The sequence below is a fragment of the Nothobranchius furzeri genome, chromosome 2 (assembly GCF_043380555.1).
Source record: "Nothobranchius furzeri strain GRZ-AD chromosome 2, NfurGRZ-RIMD1, whole genome shotgun sequence".
NCBI lineage: Eukaryota > Metazoa > Chordata > Actinopteri > Cyprinodontiformes > Nothobranchiidae > Nothobranchius > Nothobranchius furzeri.
In genome coordinates this window covers 13,591,246-13,609,522 of record NC_091742.1, presented here as the reverse complement: position 1 = coordinate 13,609,522, position 18,277 = coordinate 13,591,246, and positions in this window count along the sequence as shown.

Genomic DNA, 18,277 nt, shown 5'->3' with positions numbered 1-18,277 from the left:
GAGCAGTAGAAGCCCTAACACAGCACCATGTGGGACAACGTTTTATCTAGAAAGGTACAATTCCAAAAAATCTTCTTCTTCTTCTTCTTCTTCTTCTTCTTCTTCTTCTTCTTCTTCTTCTTCTTCTTCTTCTTCTGATCTAAATAAATGATCCGGTGCATGCGAAAGTTGACATTAGGTGTTATGTCGAGAACATTCCCACATGTCCTGTTTAAGGATGGGTTGGTTTTGAAAGTATTTAAAGAGCAAGTCACCCACCAGAGTATTACTCCACTCCCACTTCCTGTTTGAAAAATGCAACAAATGCTGTTGTAGCACACCGAGAGGGTGGAGCCGCTAACAAATACACACACACATACACACACAGGCTCACAACGACATTGTGACATCATATGGTACCAGCTAACGTTCTAGGGTACCTCTTTGCCAATAGCAATGGCAGATTTAAATTCAAATGCAGTGCAGAGTTTTTACCTGACAACGGCACAACGCTGACAGTTTTAGGCAGAAAATTTAAATTTAACTAAAATGCACTAAAGTGCAAAACTACTGACTACACGTGTCTGCAGCACGATTAGACATGCATTTATAGAGTTTATCAGGAAAATAAATGGATTTGGGGGTGACTTGCTCTTTAAGGGGTTTTGATGGTGTTGCCTCAGATGAAAACATTTAGTGCTGACTAGATGATGCCTTTAGTTGAAAATGTGGGCTTCCTGGGGATCAAAACTGCCTCCAGCAGACTATTTATACATCCATTATAAGATACAGAGCCTCTGTCCAGCTTGGGGCCCCTAAGCCATTCAGCTTTCCCGAAGCAAAAGCCCTCCTACTAATTTAGCATAATAGATGGAACACATGGAAGAGTGGAGCAAAGAGTGAAAGAAAAAGAGCTGAACCATGTTGAAGGTATTTCTAGTTAAACGTTTCTGTTTAATCCTGAACAGAAACAGATTCAGCAGGACAAAAATCCACCTTGTGCTGTAAGACGGAGACCAGAGCAGTGCAGCTTCTGCAGTGTCATCAGGATGTACCGCCAGGAGCTGCTCCCCCTTGATTTAAAAGAAACCTTGGTGGACTGTGACCACCGCTGAATGATTTTCTTTTTTTTTTTTGCTAAAAACCTTCCTCTCAAAGAGTGATTTAAAAGACTACAACGCCCTCGATGCCCACCCTCAGGAACCGCTTCGCCACGCATGCTTGCAGTTAGTTTTATTCTTATAAAAAGTTATGAAACAATCACAAGTGTTAGCATCAGTCATGTGCTTTGCTGTTTTTAAACATAATTTGTTTGTGCCTGTCGACATGGATGACAACACGTTAGAGGAACAGTAGGAGCAGGAACCTGCATCGGCTCTCAGCATGCTTCGCCTCCTTCAGCGCCACCTCTACCGGATAAAAGGTGTAAAACTATCTCCTCCTCCAGGGTTGTGGTTCTGTTTGACAGCCACTTATGAACCTTGGAGTTTGAAAATAAATGCATTCATCATAACCAGTGCAGTGCTGATGGAACAAATACTCCTTGTGATGTTTGTATAGGTGTTCATATTTGGTATTATTTGCTGCACGCTTTCATTCTTCAAATTTGAAACTCGCTATTAGGCAGTGAAAAGACCTGTGAGTGGTAAGTAAATTACATTTATGAGTTTGTAATAACTTTCTACGTTGTTCATCATAGACTAAAAACCACATGAACTCACAAGCGAGCGATTATCTTTAAATATATGCATGTGAACTAATGCTTTTTATATTTTCAAACTCCAGCGTGTTTATTAGCTGTTGTGTGCACACGTATGAAGAGAAACTGGCTTTAATCTCTTGATGCAGCAATGCATCAACAGCTCTAAAAAGTGCATGCACACTGATCCGAAAACAATAGCAGTAAACATGCTGAATAGCAGTAAACATGGTGAATAATCTGGATTTAATGCTTGTAATTAGGGATAATATTTGAAGTATAGCTTATTATTATGTATTTATTATTGCTTAAAAAGTAAGCCTCCAGAGTTCTACTTCACTCCCATTTCCTGTTTGAAAAATGCGCCACAAGGAGGCGTTGCCTGGCGGACCGAGAGGGCTCACGTCGGCATTGTGACATCTTACGGTACCCGCTAACATCATAAGGTGCTTTAACAAGACACACCATGCCGGCAAATCAGCGTAATATTACCGCAATGGTATGTCTATAAATGCGCCATGCCGGCATGGCGTTGCACGAATTTTGCGGCATTCATTCCACCTCGCTTTGTAGTGATATTGCTGTAATGGTCTGTCATGTGCGCCCTGGTGCAAGAGGCAGATGTCATGATGGCGTGGGGAGTTGTTGCTGAGCTCCGGCTGGCAAATTAATTGAAAGTGAAAGTAAACACGGGCAATAAGGTTTTCTTTTTGAACAAAGCAGCTGACATGGCAAACTGGAGCGCCGCAGCGCTCCACGAACCTCTCTGTTAGAGCTGAAGCTCAGATCATCAGAGATTGCACAGGGACTGATGGGGACAGACACCTTTAAGAGCTGCTTGTTAAAAAAAAACGTAACGATCACGGCTTCAATCACAATAAAAAGCAAGTTATGCAGAGACCGCCCCCATACCCTCTTTATGCCGCCATCACCTAATCTTTAATAAAATTGCCACGATTACGCCACATTACCGCCACGGGCTGATCTTATAAATGACCTTTATCCTCCCCATGGAGCCGCGGCAAATCCCGTTTTGCAAACGCTATGGTCCTGTAAAAACAGCTATAGGGTACTTCTTAGCCAATAGTGATGGAAGATATAAATTCAAATGTAGTGCAGAGTTTTTACCTGAAGACAGCACAACACTGACAGTTTCAGTCAGAATATATTGACTACATGTGTCTACAGAACGATTAGACACTTGTTTTTATAGTTTGTCAGCAAAAAAGTTAATTTGGGAGCGACTTGCTCATTAAAGAAGTATATTGTCAATCTAACCCAATAATACAGTAAAAAAAAAGTGGCTGCTTTAATAGAGAGAACAGTTATTTCTCAAATTAAAATAATTATCTTTTATTTTTTTCTTATTTTTCAACAAAATTTTGTTCAGGTTGCAACTTAAAGGCATCCGACCAGAAAGCCCTGTCTCATTAAACTTTAATTATGATGCTTTTTTTCTTACATTTTTGTGTCTAAAGAGTAAATTGCAGCTACATTTAGCACTTTTTCAACCTGAGCTCACTTTTTTGACCCAACAGCTTCAATATTCCATTTTTCAAACTTTTAACTAAGAAACATTTGCAGTTTTTGACAGTTTTGCTTTTCAGTTTCGTCTAAACTAATGAATGAAGAGTTCGCTTGCAGGTCAAGTTCGATAGAAAATCTTAACGTTTCAATGCGCTGATGCTCCCATTTCTTTTCTTTAAAAGAAACAAGAATATCTGAAATTTCTGCTTATGGATGCCAAAGATATGAGGATAAAATCGACTTGAGGAAAGGAAATAAATTGTTCGCTATGATTGTGATTCATTCATTCCACTCTATGAACAGGTAAGATCTTTGCTTTTCACTGGAAATAGCTTCAGCTCATTTGATGCATTTTTACATTTTTGGGAACAGAATTTTTTTTTGGATCAACCTTAGTTTCTATTTGGGGGGGGGGGGTAACTTGTGATAACAGTTTTCCATTAGTCTGAGCAGTGCTTTGGATTTAGGCAGGGTATGGGTTACCACACCTAGTTCAGATCATTAGGCCCAATTTCTCCAAAATGCACTGGCCCAGTGTTTTTTATTTATTTTATTTTATTTTTTGCTCCTTTATTCTGTTTGTTTGCACAAAGCTGCATTCAGGCTGCACGGTGAAGCATTCAGCACCCTTGCCTTGCAGCAAAAAGGTTGTATGTTTGAATCTTGCATGCATGAGATGACTCCAGATTCTCTGCTTGCCTCTCACCGGCATGCATGTTTGGTTAACTTGTATGCCACTTTGGATAAAAGCATTTGCCAAATGGCTAAAAATATACAAAACAAGCAACACTAATGATATAGTACAAACGAGCTTGGTTTGCACTTTTTATGGGCAAACTGCAGCAGAACGTAGTGACTCTTGGTTGACAGCTAAATAATTTGTTGCAAAAGTCCATTTGTTAGTGCTTCATGAATAAAATAGTGAGGCAAATGTCCAATTAGACATTGGAAATGTTGTTTGTCATTTTTTTGTGTTCATCTGATCCATTCTGGTGATATTATAGGGCAGTTTTACATTTCAGTCGTCTTTGTATATAAAGTACAAAATGTAAGTCTAACGTCTCAATCGTGCTGGAAGGAAGCTTAAATAGGGAGCCTAACCCCGGTTTCACACTGCAAGCATCAGCAGGATGGAACAGCAGCGAAGCGGCACCGCTTCAAATAGAATCCAATTATAGTCTATGGGGTGTTTCAAACCAGCCGCGACGCGGCAATTTTCAGGCGCGTCCCAGAAGCGGCATGCTGCGCCGCACCGCTAAAGATAGGATCAAGTTCTATTTTTTCCATGAGCCGCTTCTGAGACACGTCGATTTCCGCAGTTCACATAATGCGAGACAGGAAACCACACATGGTTTCAGTGTAAAATCCCTGGTTATTTTCAAAATAAAATGCAACGTTGCGATGTTATTTACAACTTACATCAGCACGTGTGACCGAACGACTTTGTTTACCACCAGTTTCTTTCGAGAAGTGCAACGGTGTGATTCCTCGCGGGGGTTGTGATCTCTCGATGAGGAAGGTGTCAGAAGTCTCGAGGGATTTTAGAATCTCGCGAGTACAGCGAGGCGCAGCGAGGAAGCCGTGCTGCGGCCGAGACTCTCCCGGTCTGAAAAGGACCGCTTTGAAGTTCGCGAGTGAGCCGCTCCGCTGCTGTTCCGTTCCGCTGATCATTGCAGTGTGAAACCGGGGTAAGTCTCCTTCCTTTCCGGTTGGCTCATGGGTCCCCGGAAGAATGAATAAATGAATGCAAGTCAACAGGGCTACAAACGCTGTTTTCTAATCCGTTTTGCCTTACTCCCTGGATTACACATATGTTGTACTGCAATTTAAATGAAAAGTAATGATGGGTATTTCAACCACGCCAGTCACAGACATTGAGATTTATCAGCTTGTAAAAGTTGGCAATTAGCATGACTACATTGGCACGTCGCATATGTGATGTCACCACATAATCTCCTCTCTCCTAGCGTAGCTGAGGTCCAGGAGAGTACAGATCTGGTCTGGAGTCAGTTGTGTCCTCTCGTTTAAGGAATCTTCTTGTTCCAGCCATTTCCTAACTGCTTCCACTGCTTCGTCCGTGGGTATACATGTGAAAAATGACATGACATCAAATGAGACAATGGTTTCCCCTGGGGCCAGTGTGAGATCTTGAACTTTCTTTGCAAAATCCACCAAATTTTGTACGAAAGCAAAACGTCTTCAAGAAACCGAAGAAGTCCAGTTGCCTTCATTTGAACTCTTTGGATTACCATGACCTGGATGACTGACAACCTCCACCAGCATGTTGCTCTTACTTAATTTTTACATAATGCACCTTTAAATTTAAAATGGAGGTTGAGTTTCCAGATTCTCTGTTCTTTTAGAAATTGTACAACAACAAAATTATTAACTCCTTGTTGGGCAAGACAAGGACATGTCTCCCATCCATCACAGAGACACACGGAGACAAAAATCAATGGTAAACTCACTCACCAGGGACCATTTCAGAGTCTTCAGTTAACCTGTTTTTGGAAAGAAACCAAAATAGCTGCAGAATATTTTAGATGAAGCTTTCGCAATTAAAATGTTCTGAGACAACTGTGGAAAATGATAAAATGTGGAAAATGAAATGCACAGACTTTAGATTTGGCCGCGAATGGGCTGGAAAATAAATAAAAAAAAGCGAGCAGAAATGGAGGTCAACTCTTTTGATTTCTGCTCAAATCCGTTCAAAGCGTGTGCTTTTTTCCTCCTGAATCTGTAACCTTCACTCTGTTATGATGAATGAAAGGATGCTTGCAAAAAGTCTTTTAATTTTATACAAGAGCATAAAAAAGTGCCAAATTTAATTATTTCTAAAAGAACAGAACAGTGAATGTCATTGAATTTTGTCTTTAGATTTAACAGCTTGTTAATATGAAAAGCGGCGTAAAGGTAACAAGCAAAGAAAACGAGGGTTCCAGCAAAATGATGATACAAATGACAAGAATGAAAGGATGAGGAGAAAAGAAAATCAGTTTGGATAAAAACAAGAGAGGACATGAAATATTTGGAAAAGTCAGAACAACACATTCAGAACAATGACAAATATTAGCTGTGACAAGAAAACATGCATTTTTATATTATTTTCCTGAAAACAAATGATGTAGTGACAAAATTTAATTACTGAAAACAAACATAATGGTGTTCATCTCTTTGTCAGTTACTACAGAAAACAGGCTTTGCAGCAACTTGCAGTTATTTAGCTTTTGAAATCAGGGGCGTATCCAGGGAGTGGCGTGGGGTAGCACATGCCACCCTTGGAATCTGATTGGCCACCCCCAGGTGCCACCCCACTGAATTCCCTTTAAATAGGCTTTTCATTTTCCACAAAAGGCTTGGGGCAAACAAAAAAGCATAGTCATTGATGCCACCCATGCACAAAGTAGTGCCTCACCTGGGCCACCCCATTTCAAAAGATCTGGATACGCCACTGTTTGAAATTGAAAAAAGACGAGGAAAAAAAACAGATGAGCAGAGTGAAACACAAAATAAATCAATAGATTCAAGCATCACATAGTTTCATAAGCAATCTGAAAACATGTCAAATGAAAACTAACAAGAAAAAGCTTTTGGTTGATTTTTCATTCCACGAATGATGCATGAAAACATGCACTTATTTTATTTTATTTTATTTTATTTTATGATATTTTATGATTCATTAAAAATACTCTTTGTGGATTGGATTAACCCAGGAGAACAGCAGAAAAATCTTTTTTGGATGGTTTTAGTAGTTGTAAGCTGTTCTATTAACACCATCCACCATTTCAGATTTACTTGATTCCCACACCCGAAGCCACAAAACTCCAGCTTGGAATTGTTCAAATCCACTGGCTAGAGTCTTGCAGGTCTGTTATCTTGTTTTCTATAAAATTTCTTTTCGCTTACTTTTCCTGAGAATTTTCTTGAAGTCTTGCTGGTAGGTTGTTGTCGTGATGATTTTAATCTACTGACAAATTATTTTCTCTTTAAAGTTGTAACGGTTGTGAAATTCATGTTAGATAAAATTCAAAATTGAGAGAAAATTTGGGGCAATTTAGTCAAAATGTACCCTAATTTGTTTACAATTTATTTTAAAAGCTTTAAAATATTTCCCGTAGAATTTTAAAGCCTTAAAGGTGCATTATGTAAGAATGAAAAAGGAACGAGATCCAGTGGTCAAATTTGGGTACTGCAGCCCATCTTTATGAACAAAATGTCTCTTTCTCACTACAGTTTAATGGCTGTTGCCAGTCATGGATCAGTGCCAGAAGATTCTAGATGACAAGCAGAGACGAGTCGTACACAGTAAATTTATAAAAAGATAAATACATTGTCCCATCTGGTGTTAGGACTCTTGAGTGTTATAAGGTAGGGAGCACTCTACAGTTATTATGGTAATAATATTATTAGAGAAAGTGTGGTTGTTAGCCATGTTGTTATAGTTATGAATCACTCATTAAAGGAAGTAATGACTCATTATTCACTTCACACATACATTTCACTGTAATATCGAGTTGTTGGTGAATAAGAAATTAGCTTGAAATGTTTTTAGAACTGACTATTTGCTCCTAATTCCCTGTTAGCATTGTTAGCTTAATGTTAGCCTCTGGCCTGCTTCATCTGATAACAGAGTTAAAAAAAAAGATGCCATGACTTCATAAGGGTACAAGAAATAACTTCTGGGTTGCTCCTGTAAAAATTCCCAACCCTCCAGTCGGCTGACAATGAAACCTGTTTTAATGTGAACTTCCTTTCAACACGATTGAGCCTAGGGAACTACACCAAATTACTGCCTTGCAAAGTTTGGTCTAGGAACAATCCACTGGAACCTCCACAGCCCCTAGCAGCATTCTGGCTGGCCAATCACAGCTCTCAATAAGGAGATGTGATTGGTCAACAATGGTGGGCCAATCACACCACTCTATCCGCTCTGTGGGCTAATCAGTGCCCTATATTCGTCTGGTGGGCGGTATGATGCAACAGGGTGAAAAAAGATGGCGATGGCTCCTTTGAAACGGCTTTTACATCAATTTTGAACTATTTGAACTTGGGTTTTGTTAGAATCAGGAGCAGATAGATGCTTTTAAGTCCTTAATTTAGAAAAAAAATATGTATTTACACCTTTTTCCACAACGGACCGCCTTGTTTACTGACATCCGTTGCGGTGAGTATGTTGCGTTGTTCTTGGTCCAGTAACATGTGGAGGTAATTTGAAAGACAACGGTAGAACCCGCTCCATGACAGAGAGCCATCAATGGAGCTTGCCAGGCTAACATTAGACCGTTTAGTGAATATTTCCCTGTAGAATTGTTTCATATTGCTCCTTTAAATATTGTATCTGATGGTTTTACTCAAAACTGAAGTGGTTAATAACTTCATCAACGTATCACTTATTGAAAAAATGACTAAACTACTTCACATTGGCCATGTCACAAAAAATGCAAGGATGAAGAAATTCAAAGAGTCCATTCACGAACATCTTCCACCTCAGCTTCTTTATAATTAAAGTAAAAAGACCAAAAAAGGCTGCACATTTTTTTAATAATTGTTTTAATTGTGGCTACAAAAGCTTGGCAAGCTCTCCAGCATCAAATGAGGAATACAAGAAAAGTTAAAGTAGAGCCATGAAGGTCAGGAGGCTGAAAAGCAAAGAAACAGAAAACGAGAGAAACTCAAAACAAAATACCTCTGCTCCAATTAAACATCAACAACACACTACTGATGAGCATTTTCCTCGTGGAAATTAAAACACTGAAATAAAATCAAACAGAATCCAGTGACCAAAGAAAGACCCTTTGGAAGAAGTTGTTGATTTTTTTTAACACCAAAAGAAAATCTGAGGGTTTCTGCTGAGTATAATTCATATTCAGTGATTTGTAAGAGGGCGCACAGCTTGTTCAAACATCAAAGACACTTTTGAAGATGTTATTCTAAGCAATAGGACTCAGTCTGATCTGTATGTTAATTTTAAAAAGCAGAGTTTTTTGTGGCATGTGTCATTCAAGCCCCAGGTCAAATTAGATGAGTCTTTTGAGAGGGCGGGATTGAGTGGGGATGAGGGGGGTAAAAAGCACCAGTCTACCTTCTACAGGTAATAATAAAATACTATCAACAAGTATATGTATATATGGAGATGCAATACCCTAAAGATGGCAGAGAGCTTCAAACATACATTTGAAAGGGTTTCCGTTTCCCTACATTTTTTGCTAGTGTGGTGGGATGAACAATTAGTTCATGGAGATTTGTCCAAGTGGACGACATCCTGGTGATTGTGGGGCGGGGACCAAACATGCAATGGTGACCACTCTCACCATCCATCCATCCATCCATCCATCCATCCATCCATCCATCCATCCATCCATCCATCCATCCATCCATCTGCTTGTTCACGTAGGGTTGCAGGGGGGAGCTGGTGCCTATCTTCAGTGGTCAATGGGCAATCAGGCGGGGTATACCCTGGACAGAGTGCCAGTCCATCACAGGGCAACACAGAGACACACAGGACAAACAATCACATGCACACACACACACACCTAAGGACAATTTAGATGGACCAATCAACCGGAGTACCCGGAGAGAACCCACGCATGCACAGGGAGAAAATGCAAACTCCATGCAGAAAGATCCCAGGCTGGGATGCGAACCCAGGACCTTCTTGCTGTAATGCAACCGCTCTAACCACTGCACCACTGCACAGCCTCACTCTCACCATTCCATGTTTATTTACTTTCATTCACCTTTGACACATTTAACTACTAGATTCTGTCTAGTCCAGATAAAGCTTAAGACTTAAACATTCTCTTACTGTCATGGTTACATTATGTTCTGTAGCATTCATCTGATTGCCCGGTACCCGCTGGTGAAGGGCTCGGACCCCAACAAAAAACTAAAAAACCTGAACAAATGTTCATGAAAACAAAAAAGATCTGCAGGAAAAAAACAGCAGTGGTGAATGTCAGGTCAGACTGAAATGTCTAAGGTCAAGAATGAAGTTTCTAAAATTTAGTCTCGCATGGACAAGGGCAGAGGTCGGGAGATAAAGTTTTTTTTAGTGGAAAAAGTTGGCAAAGCTCTATATTAACACACACACACACACACACACACACACACACACACACACACACACACACACACACACACACCCACACACACACACACACGTGTGTGTGTGTGTGTGAAAGAGGCATGTTCAATCTCACGTTTGCAAACTTGTGTGCACATATCTGTTTTTCAGCGATTGTTTACACTTGAGAAAGTCAGATAGGGAAAGAACGTTTGCACGGCTTGTTTCTTTCTTGTAAACTCAGGTTGGAGGAATGCAGATTGCTGTGGGAATGTGTAAACGCACAAGCATGGAAACATGCTTCAATGAATACCCTGCATACTTCCTGCAATCACACACACAAACACATAAGCAAAGTTCTCAGCTTATCACCCAAGAATGCGTGACACAGTGTGTTGTGTTCACTGGCGTGGACAGATGTCGTAGAGTCATCTAACAAGTAGCAGAGAGAAAGCTGAAACCACATTTCTTCAGCTGACAACCGCACAGTTACCGTTCTTCCAGGGAAATCTAGTTTGTAAAAGGTGACAAATGGATGACATTGTAATACTTGTTGGTTAGATAGCTTTCATCACTAGAGATCCTGGTTAGTCACCTTTAGCACAAGGGTCAAACTGTGCAGATTGTGCAATCATGGAATGAGCAGCAAAGCTAAATGTAGTGGTAGCACCACACCACAAATCCCCCCAAACCCCCTTCAACATTCTCCTGCTGTCATGATTTTAGTCCCTGAACCGTCTTCATGTCCTCTGCTCTGCAGCCAGTCATCAATCTTGTTTACCTGGGACTTGTTTCCACCTGAGTTCCCATGATCGAAGATCCCTGCAGCCACTGCTCCGATACCAGGTCGGCAACATTCTTCCGGCAGTCCACAACCCTCACGTGGTTCAGAAGAACGCTCCGGTTTCAGTTCATATCCAGCCAAGTCAGGTCAAGCCAAGGGAGTCCAAGTCAAATCAGATCAAGTCTGGTTTTTCAAGCCTGGTCATTCTGAAGTCATGACAAATCGAACCAAGCCAAGCCAAATGAGTCCAAGTCAAACCAGGTCAAGTTAAGTCAAATCACGTCAAGCCAAGTGAGTCCAAGTCAAATCAGATCAAGTCTGGTTTTTCAAGTCAAGTCATTCTGAAGTCATGACAAATCGAACCAAGCCAAGCCAAATGAGTCCAAGTCATACCAGGTCAAGTTAACTCAAATCACGTCAAGCCAAGTGAGTCCAAGTCAAATCAGATCAAGTCTGGTTTTTCAAGCCTAGTCATTCTGAAGTCATGACAAATCGAACCAAGCCAAGCCAAATGAGTCCAAGTCAAACCAGGTTAAGTCAAGTCAAATCAAGTCTGTCTTGCCAAGTCAGTCTGAAGCCAATCTTTTTTTTTTTCCAGTAAAAACTTTTTATTGTCTGATCCATTCGGTGCCTTATTTGAATCTTTGGGTCTCGTTCCTCTGAACTTACATTTTTCATGATATTGACCCTTTAATAGCAATTCATTAAGCAGTGATAACAACCTCAATAGCATGTGGAAGATCCATATGGAGCCGCAACACCTCCTTCTCATGTTGGTCACTCTATCACAGCATGTCTAAGAGATGTCCATCAGGCACCTGTCCAACTCCTGAGAGCGACACTCACCTGGCAGCACTTTAGCTTTGCTCCACAGATGTGTGACATACAGGTGACTAAGCAAGCTTTTCAACAATATACGACGTTTATGCTCAGAAACTTTGTTAGAAGAGTAAAATAATCAACCAATGTGTTTTTTTAAACATGAGTTTTGTAGAGAAGAGGAAGTGTCAGAGAGTTGCAACATACGTTCTTTTATGCTTAATATCACTGTTTGCCCCGAGAAACTTAAAAACCTCAGACAGACAAATACCAGAAGGTGGCTCTCTGTTTCTCTTATCACAGAATGCCTCAAATTGCCTATATTGCATATACAAGCATAATAAACCATTGAAACTCTGTTGTTATTACGTGTGCCATTCTAAGATGGTCTGTGTCCCATGTGGTAAAATCTAATTTCTTTAACATGCTGAGTAAAATGTGATGTATTTGTGGTTTTAGCTCTGCCTCGCGTTCCCCCCTCATTTATGTGGAGCTGTCCACTGAGACATACAGGAGACAGGGTTAGTCCACTTCAGCTGCAGCCATTTCCCCCTCAGTGTTCAGTCTGCCCACAGCTCCAGCCAAGGCACTTGGCTACGGCGCTGCACGGTGTCTGGCTTAGCTGGGAGCTGCCAACGTGGTGCCGATTTAAAGCAGTTAAAGTAAGAAACTGTGTCCATGCATGCCAACACAGGTACTTTAACCATGATAGACATAAGGATGCTATCAGGCGTTTTCTGTGTGAGTGGAGCCTATAAGGTTGGCACTGGTCACTTTATCTGCTCTGTTGTTACCATGACAATTTCAACCATGCCAGGCCACCCCCATATGGTTGCTATGGTAACATCACCCCCGTTCTATTTGGCTGATGCCATTGAGCCAGGTGTATCTGCCAGCTGGTGAGGACAGGTGGATGGTGGGAGTGTGTGAGAGTGTGTTCATGCTTTAAACAGGCCAAAGACACTAGAGCGGAACACAGAGTTACAACTCATCCACAGAACGGGACGCTAAAAAAACATTCAGATGTTGGAGCTGTGTGTTTATGTTAGCCATCACATTACTTACATACCTGGAAGCTAATTTGAAGTTTCCACTGGCCATCATCACCAGTGAGTCTGCTTTAGCAGTAAACTGCTCATTACACAGTTTTGCATGGCACACGCAGTTTTAGGCATTGTACACATTAAAATATGGCTGATACTTCTTATACGTCTCCTTGCTAGCTGATTCAAATATTAATTTGTTGTTTTTGTTGTCTGCACGCTGCATACATGATGTGAGATGATGTGATTTGAGGAAAAATGTAGGGCAAGGTATTGTCACAAAATAAGCAGATGTATAAGCAATGTAGAGTTGTACAGTTTATTGTAGTTATTAACTTGATTGCATGAGCATTGATATAAATGTTTCTGGTTTATTTGGTTGTTTTAGATTAGTAGTTATATTCTATTAGTTGAATTATTAATTGACTCATTGGCGATACGTGCACAACCACTGCATTAGCAACAGCTTTTTGTTTGTTTTATCATTGCAGTTAAAACAGAAAGGAATTAAATTTAAATGATACCAACGTTGACAGCTAATTTATTCTTCTCACACCATCTGAATTGGTTGGTGATCCGTCCTGTTTGTTTCAAGTGTGAAGGAACAGAATTGTTGCATAAATTATTGCTCGTCCAGTGTTTGTGAACTCCGTTATGCATTCATATTTGTAAATGCTTGTGGGGAGAGACTTGAGACACGTGGACGTTTGTCAAGCTCGTTTTATGGTGAAAGTAATCATCTGTCCGCGACACATCCCTGGTGAAAGCCTCTATCCTTCTCTTCCTCTTGTTTTCTGGTGTTTGCTGTAAAGCAACATTGTTTTAGGCACCATCGCTTAAAAGTCTAAAGCTTAGTGGCAAAGTTGTTTTAAAGTGTTTTTTACTGACAATGTGTGTGAGCTTTTATACTTGGCTTTATCCTTGGACTGTAGAGCCAAACAGGATCCTGTTCAAACGCCTCGAACTAAAGAGTTAAAAGTCTCAACAGGCTTTTGTTAGGCGGTCATCATATTTGTGTTGCAGCTTGGCTTCAAATTCTCCATCGGGGTTTTAATGGGGATTGGATGTGTACATAGAGGAAAGCATCAGCAGCTGGGTCATCAGGCTGCAAGATGTCGGCATTGATGTTGTAATGTGTGGCTGTAATTTACCTAACAGAATAAATGATGAAAACAGATAACTCTGTCTCATACATTTTCAAAAATGCATCTTTGGATTATTTACTTTGGTGATTATGATTAAAAAATGTGTCTTATCTGTTTTTCCATATGAACTCTTCAAATGTAAAAATAATGCAGGTCTTAAAGTAACAACAGATAGTTTTTTAACTTTAATCTAGCGCTTTTACGTCGATCTCAGTGATTGTCGGGTTAGAAACTTGGCCAGTTTCCTGCTTGACACCACTCTGCTGACCAAAACCAGCACTTAACAGTTTGTGGAGCAGGCATGTGTCCTACAGACGGCGCTCTTTACCTGCATAACGGCTTTAAGCTGTTATGCTAACTGTTAGCTATTTCAGTTTGCTGATTGTCAATAAAAAACACAAGAAGAAGAAGTTTGCTTTTTCTGTTGGCATCATGGCAGAGCCTGGAAGTAAAGGTAAGAGAGTATTGTCTTTAGAGGTGAAGCAAAGAGCTAAAACCAGAGTGAACATCGGCACGGCCTACGCAGCGGCCTACGCAGCGGCCTGCCACACTTGTTCAAAGTGGCTTTTGTACGACCTTCACCACTCTCCCTTTATTCTGCTCTTCCCACCTATTCCACCTTCCTCAGGATCCACTGATTTCCCTCTTTCCTATTCACTCTCTCTCTTTCTTAACATTTTTTAAATTACAATTGTTTATTTTTTGCTCATTTTACATATATTTTAACCATTTTCTAAATTATTTTTTATATTTTTACATTTTTTTGTTTTTGTGAAGTGCCTTGTGATTTTTATCTTGAGAGGCGCTATAGAAAAGATCTTTTCTTCTTCATCTTCATCATCTTCTTCTTCTTCTTCTTCTTCTTCTTCTTCTTCTACGCTAGCTAAAAGGGAGCTAAAGGAGGCTACAAAATCATGGGGTGTTTCTCAATGTCAAGGCGCCTGGCCTTGCGAGGCGATGTCTTGCGAGGCCAGGCGCCTTGCTTACGAAGACACTGTCCTTCCTTGGTCAAAGAAAATGGTTAAATGGAACAGACTTGCATCACGTGACTGCTGCTTCCACGGCAGTCACGTAACGTCACGTGACACGGGAAATAACATTATATTTTATACGTATTAGTTTCAATATAAATATATAACGAGACTTTTACTTTTTAAATTGTGTATATGTTTATTAAATAAAAAATATAAGCGAGTTACTACCCGCTAGCCACCGAAGCTGCAACTACTAAGCTACCAACCAACCATAGATAACTTCTATGGATCTAAAAAAACATTTTTAATTAGCTGACTTACTTGAATATTGTCCACCGGAGTAGCTGCCGGCTTCTTATCCGCCATCCTTTTGAAAATAACGCAGTGTATTCTGGGTAATTTTTGGCCAAGGCTAGGCTACAAGACACCTCCTGTGTATCCTTGCTCAGCAAGCTAAACGGCTAACAAAAGGTGAACACACGCCTCGGTAGAACATGAACGTTGGAACAGATGACGTATCTCCTAGGCAACCGGGGCGGGGCCAAGACATCAAGGCAAGGTTCCTTGGCATTGAGAAACACCTATGGGCTAATCTGATGGTGACCTACATTTGTTGCTACCGGACTTGTAAGTAAAAATATTTTAGTCCAACAGTGTGGATCTTTTTACTTTGTGGTTTATTTTAGCATTGGTTAGCTCATGCTAGTGTTAGTTTGTTGTTAGCGCTGCAGCAGTGTTGTTTACAAAAGTTGTAATTCCACTTTCAACCAGTAGGCCGAAGGAAACTGTTTTGTGTTGTTTTAAAAAAGCTTTTCAATGTACATTTACATACTAATAATGCTGAAATGACTCCATGATTTTTATTTTAATTTCATTAATTGAGAAAACTGCTCTAAGCATTTAGACTTAGTGACACTTTTCTCAAATGCTACTCAGTAATCCAGGACAGGTCATTTCTTTTCATGAGGATTATTTTAAAGTCAACAGAGCCTGAGAATAATTCTACATTTGTTTGTTTGGGTTGTAGATATAGAAGAGAGCAGCAGCAGCGGTTTGTAGCCATTTTCCAATTGATGATACAATAATTACTTTTATTTGCATCACCCGCTGTTCACCAGAGAGAAACTGAGTCACTTTATTCCATCAGACCTGTCTGGATCTGGTTAGAACAAGAGAAACAGAAGCTGCCATCACACCAAAGACACTTTAGGGGAAAATAATGAAAACAGTAGCATCAAAAAGAAAGTGTGCAAATGTATTCCAAAAGTTTCTGAAGTAGAAAATGAAGAATAAGATCATTTGTTACATAACAAGTGCAATTTAGCCTGACTGCTGTTGACATGGTCCTGAAGCCAAACAGAACCACTTTGTGTTTCTGCAGCACTGATCTTAAAGGGTTCTTCTGTTTTGTGTTTGTGGTGGCCTCCATGATGTCGTCTCAGCTGTAAATGCTTGGGCTTCTTTGTGGAGCACGAGTAATCACCACACTTATCTTCAGCATGAATGCAGCGTATTAAAACCAGCTGATAATGGAACTTTGAGGGGGAACTTTTATTTTTTCTTTCTGAAAAAAGAAATTCTGCCCAAGTCTAGATTATCACCACCATGTTTGTTTCTACAATCTCTGTAAAACGTTATGATTTATTAGAGATTCAACGCTATCCATCCGTCCATTCAGGGCAGCAGCAGCTCAGGAGGTAGAACAGGTTGTCCAGTAATCAGAAGGTTGCAGGTTCAATTCCGGCTCTGACGAGAGAATGCTGCTGTTGTGTCCTTGGGCAAGACACTTATCCCGCCTTGCCTGCTGGTGGTGGTTGGAGGGAACGGAGGCGCCTGTATTCAGCAGCCTCACCTCTGTCAGCACCCCAGGGCAGCTGTGGCTACATCGTAGTTCATCATACCCACCAGCGTGTGAATGGGTGAGTGACTGATTGTGTCGTGAAGCGCCTTGGGGGGTTGTAGAACCCTAAGTATGTGCTATACAAATACAGGCCATTTACCATCCATCCATTCACCATTCATTCCATAAATGCACCCATTCCTTTGACTGAATAAAATTTTGTCAATCTTGAGTTACCCTCATATGAGCCATTTAAAAATGTCTTTTATAATGACATAACAATAGACACACACACACACACACACACACACACACACACACACACACACACACACACACACACACACACCTGTTGATGCTTAGTGAAGCTTCCATTCTTGACAGCATATTATGGGATGGGCACTTAACTCTTCGGCCGATGTCGGACCAAACGACACATGAAGAGCAGTGAGCGAACTTCCTTACACCCTTGAATATGTTTCCATACATCTGGTGCAAGATTCCATGAGCAGGACCAAAACTACAGTCCCCCTGAATCTCATGCAGCAGTTGGAATGTCCTCTCGAGGACCTCGACCCAGAGCCTGTTGGAGAAACAGAAAACCACCCTAAGCTAGCAAAATGACCACCTCTAGATATGTTTGTGGTTAAATAAATAAAGAACGATCCGACAAAGCGAGTCCCAAACTTACGGTCATCGATTTTTCAAATGACGTTTTCAGCTGACCTGAAAGACCAAAGTTATTAAAAATTACTCAAAGCTCAGGAGCCTGTCAGTTTGTTCTTGCCCAAGGAGAGGTGTGTGTGCGCAAGTGTGTGTGTCTGCAAGTGTGTGTGTGCGTGCAGGCGGGCGTGAGTGTGTGTGTGTGTGCATGCATGTGTGTGTGCGCATGTGTGTGTGTAAGTGCATGCATGTGTGTGTGCGTGCATGTGTGGGTAAGTGCATGTGTGTGTGCGTGCGTGTATGTGCATGCATGTGTGTGTGCATGCGTGTGTGTACGTGCATGCAAGCGGGCATGTGTGTGCATGTATATGTGCATGTGTGTGTGTGTGTGTGTGTGTGTGTGTGTGTGTGTGTGTGTGCGTGCGTGTGTGTGTGTGTGCGCGTGTATGTGCGTGCAAGCAGGCATGTGTGTGTGTGTGCGTGCAGGCGGAGGTGCGTGTGTGCGTGTGTGCATGTATATGAGCATGTGTGTGTATGTGTGTGTACATGCATACGTGTGTGTGTGTGTCTGTGTGCGCGCGTGCGTGCAAATGTGTGTGAGTGTGTGCGTGTGTATGTGTGTGTGTGTGTATGTGCGTGTGTGTGTGTGTGTGCGTGCGTGTGTGCGTGTACGTGTGTTTGCGTGCATACATGAGTGTGTGTGTGTGTGTCTTTGCCCACAGAGATGAGGAGGTAAATTCA